This window comes from Vanellus vanellus (assembly GCF_965231255.1).
Source record: "Vanellus vanellus genome assembly, contig: HAP1_SCAFFOLD_795, whole genome shotgun sequence".
Classification (NCBI taxonomy): Eukaryota; Metazoa; Chordata; class Aves; order Charadriiformes; family Charadriidae; genus Vanellus; species Vanellus vanellus.
The window spans coordinates 67,238-71,503 of NW_028126684.1; the positions used below are offsets into that span (position 1 = coordinate 67,238).

General features: G+C 52.8%; 1 long non-coding RNA gene across 1 annotated transcript; it reads left to right on the top strand.

Moving 5' to 3' along the window:
* The first annotated feature begins 3,486 nt into the window (after positions 1-3,486).
* On the top strand, positions 3,487-4,013 carry LOC309685878. Its single transcript, XR_014270502.1, has 3 exons — positions 3,487-3,611; positions 3,727-3,779; positions 3,900-4,013. It is a non-coding gene; the product is annotated as an uncharacterized lncRNA (long non-coding RNA).
* The last annotated feature ends 253 nt before the right edge of the window (positions 4,014-4,266 follow it).

Here is a 4,266-nt window from a genome sequence, read left to right on the forward strand (position 1 = left end):
GTGTCATCGGTGTGGTCTGTCTTTGGTGTATTAGACCTTTGTCAGATCTCGATGTCGGGTTTATGCTCCAGGAGCAAGGCACAGTGCCTCAGGTAGCACCCCTGGAGTCTCGAACGCCTGTTCTCATCGGCATAGCGCCAGTCGGGCGCCGCTTTTCTTGCATTAAAAGCCTAAAGCGTGGATAGGTGCGGTGTCACGGAAATGTCTGGACGGTCCTCATTTGCGGCGCGGTTCCCAGCTGCGTGAGCAGCTCTGCTCTCTGGCCATCCGTTTTCAGGGCGCGGGCCTTCTGCCCCGCATCGTTACGCTCTTAGGTCTTGTACATGCAGAAAACCGGGCTTCATCTTCGCAGTTTGGCGAGTCGCTTCTTGTCACGGGTCGTGACGTTCTGCACGTTCTCCGGGGTTTCCGTCGAGGCCCCTCACTTCACCATTACGGACTCGCTCATCCTTTTGCTTGATGACGTCTTTGGTCGAGGTGTCGTCATTCTCGCTGAGAGTTTTCTCTCATCTTTGAGGTACATTGTAGGATTTTGCGTAGCGTCAGTCTGTCCATCTGTGTTTGTGTGGCTCGGAACCGCCCTGCCCGGGGGTGTCGAGTCAGGGGTAGGTGGGATAGGAGTAAGAGTCTATGGTTAACATGTTGCTGTGTCCAGGCTGCTGGGGCCAAGGTGGTACAGTCATCTGGGATCGCGTAGCCATCAGCAGGCTGTATGGACAGTGCTTCCATTAGTGGTTTTTGAGATGAGCCGTGCCACGTTGGACGTGCTGGTCAGCGGTAGTGCAGGAGTCTGCACCTTAAAAACCAAAAAGGCTGCTTCGTATGGCACTTTGAGTTTGGTTTTTTTTTTTTGTTATGACAGGCTGTAGTTGGAATCTAGATAGTATTTGTAATTGGGAATGTGACCATCGGAATGAGGAAGCCATCGCTTCCCAGGTGACTCGTTTGATGTTGTTTTTCAGATGCAGAGGGACAAGCTGTGCAGGGCGATGTAGCAGAGTCAATCGGAGCACTATAAGAAGGCGGGTCGCCATGTGCGGCATTAGAGGGAAGATGTGAATGGTGGCTCTATGACAGCATTTATGGTATCGTTTTTTTCAATTTCAATCCCTGAAGCAACGAGCTGACTCAGTGGCTGACTCTGTCCAGGTGACCGGCGATCGGCAGGCTGAAGTACCAGTTGTTTTTCAGGCCAGTCAAGTTTTAAGGAACCTGTGCCGCTTGTATTTTACAGGTGGGGTGCAAGACCGAAAGCGGCAATCCAAAGTGACGGAGGCTGGGCCGGCAAGCTGTCAAGGTAAAGCAGCGGGAGATGGGAATTGTTATCCACAGCCTAAAGTTTCAGACTGTATCTCAGCATGTGCTGCTCTGCTTGTGTTTTTGCAGGTGCCGCACATAGGCTCAGATGAACAATGCCACAAGCCCGTGAACGGTTCGAGCCGGCGAGGCCGTCGCGGGCCCCTTTAGTGTCTAACAGCAAAGTATCACGTGTCAGCTCAGTGAAGCTTTTCTCCCTTTTACTTTGCAGGCACTGTGCGGGCCGCCTTTGGGAGCGGGCGAGGGTTTGAGGCGAGCCAGGTAGTCGAGAGGAGGCACACAGGGTAAGTGACTTCTTGCGAGCGCAATGGTAATTTTGAGTCTCTCGGTCTTTTAGGTGCCACAAATGATGACCGTCTGCACAGGAGAAGAAACAGAAGGATGTCAAGGAGGATTCTAAACCTGCCTAAGTGACTCGAAGCTGGGGTGTAGAAGAACAGGTATACCATACTAATCACTGTTTAGTCTCGTGTGCTTGACAGGCAGACCATCTGCGTTTTGATAACGTCAGCCTGCGAGAGACTCGGAAGCACCCCGTTGGACAAGCTTGAGATTCCTGCCCTCCTGTGGGAAAGGGCAAAGCGCGGCAGTGAACTCTGGCCGCGCAATCCCCAATATACAGGTGCAAACAGCACATTTGGTGATCCTCGAGCACAGACAGATCGGTGCCTGGATCTGTGCTCGTGTGCCTCTGCCCAGGCCCCACTTTGGGAGTTTCCCGGCTGGTGATGTAATGACAAAAAACTTACTCGTCGCACTTCACCTGTGTTTTTGTGGCTCTTCCTGCGCCCCGCCCGTGTTGGCTCACACGCAGCCGCAGCATTTGACTTTGTAGTCGACACGGAGCAGGTAATCAGAAATGCAGCGGCACTTCTGAGGAGGGGCGTGTTGCGGTAAAGGTCCGTCTTGACTGACGTGATGCCGACTGACGGCAGTGTTGTGTGCTGTTTGGGTCTTTCTTTAAAGGTGATGAAGAGGAGACTGGTGACAGCTGCATGAATCCTGTCGGCAGACTGTGGTTTTTCTCGTTGCGAATGGATTAAGCCTCCCGGCCCTCTGAAAGATAAGTCGAGGGAGCGGCACCGCGGTGGGGTCGGGGGAAGGTGGGGACGAGGTCGGCAATTGCAGGGACAGGTTTTAAAGGTAGCGTAGGGCAGAGGGCTGTCCAGGAGCTGTCTCCTTTGGGCAGGTAAAGGGGGAGCAGGTTACTCCTCAGTGCAACGCTAGCATGTGCCGGGCAGGGCGGTTTCAGCCTGTGTCTGTTGTCGTATAGTCTGTGTGATACGTCTTATGTGTCATAGAGCTTCCTCAGTTCTTAATGTCCTCGTTGCTCTTTGCACAAGGAGCATGACACATGTCTCAGGCGCAGCCCGTGGGGTTCAATCGCCAGTACTCATCAGCACGGTGCCAACCGGGTGTTACTCTTGTCGCTTTATGAGCTTAAAGCGTGGATCGGTCTTGATCGGAAGACTTTTCGGTCGCTCCGCTTTTGTAGCATCGTTCCCGGCTGCACGAGCAGCTCTGCTCTCTACCCATCCATTTTCAGGGACCGTGTCTCGTTCCCTTCATCCTTATGTTTGTAGGGCTTGAAGCCGGGCTTCGTGCACATACATCATCTCGGTTTTGAGAGTCATTTCTCGTCACAGGCCTTGGAGTCCTACTCTTTTTTTTTTTTTTTTTTTTTTTTTTTTTAATTGGGGGTGTTTCCCAGAGCCTCCTCCCATCACCGTTGCGGTCTTGCAGGTCTTCTTGCCCGACAACGACTTCCATCCCGGTGTCATTCTTCTCACTGAGAGTTTTCTCTCACCTTTGAGGCACATTGTTTGTGGTGTTCTGTGTAGTATCTGTGCATGTCTTCGTGGCTCGGAGTCGCCCTGCCCGGGGGTGTAGAGTCAGGCGTAGGTGGGATAGCCGTAATATTCTACTGTTAATATGTTGGTGTGTCGAGGCAATGTCGGTAAGGTTATTTCGGACCGAGCGGCCATCAGCGGGTTTTGCGAACAGGTTTTTCATTAACGCTTTATGGGGAAGGGCAGAGCTCTGCAGGAGGGGCCGTTCAGCGGTAGCGCCGGAGACCGCATCTCAAAGAAGCAAAGGCTGCTATGCGTGGGGCTTGAAGTTTGTGGGTGTTTTTTCTGGCGAGCTGCCAGATGATGTTTCTAAATAGGAACCAGACTTAAGCGTTACGAAGCTATCTCTCTGCGTCCAGCTGATCGTCGATGTTGTTTTTTCAGACATAGCGGGACCAGCTGCCCAGGGTGACGCAGCAGAGCCGAGCGGAGTACCGTGAGAAGGTGGGTCATCGTTTCCGGTATTAGAGGGAAGATGTGACCGCTGCCTCTGCGAGTGCAGTTACACTTGGTTGTTTTGTCGTTGTTTATCCCCAGTTTGAATTCTTGATTCTGTCAGGTGCCAGAACAATGACGGTCACAGCATCCAACTCGGGAATCCGTGCAGAGCAGGTGAGCAGAACACCACGGCGTGTCCGAGGCAGGGGCTGTTACAGGAGAAGTTTATGTTGACCGACGCGATGCTTCCCAACGGCAGTATTGTGTGTGCATTTTTTTTGTTTGTTTTTGCAGGCGACGAAGAATCTATCACCTGCAGGATTAATGCTGTTTGCCAATCGGGGGTTTTTTTCATCGAGGATGGCTTTGGAGCCCAGGCTCTCTGAAAGCTCAGCGGATGGACTGGCGGCCGAGATTGTTTGGGGAGGGAGGGGACAGGGTCAGCAACCGGAGAGATGGGTTTTAAAGTTAGCGTAGGGCAGAGGGCTGCCCCGGTACCGGTCCCCTTTGGGCAGGTGAAGAGAGGGGGTTACTCTTCAGCGTGAGGGTAACCTGCACCGGTCAGGGCAGTTCCGGCTCATGTTTGTCATCACGTAGTTTGCACGGCCTGTTTTCTGTGTCTTGCGTAATACCTTCTTCTGGTCTCAAAGTCTCCATTGCT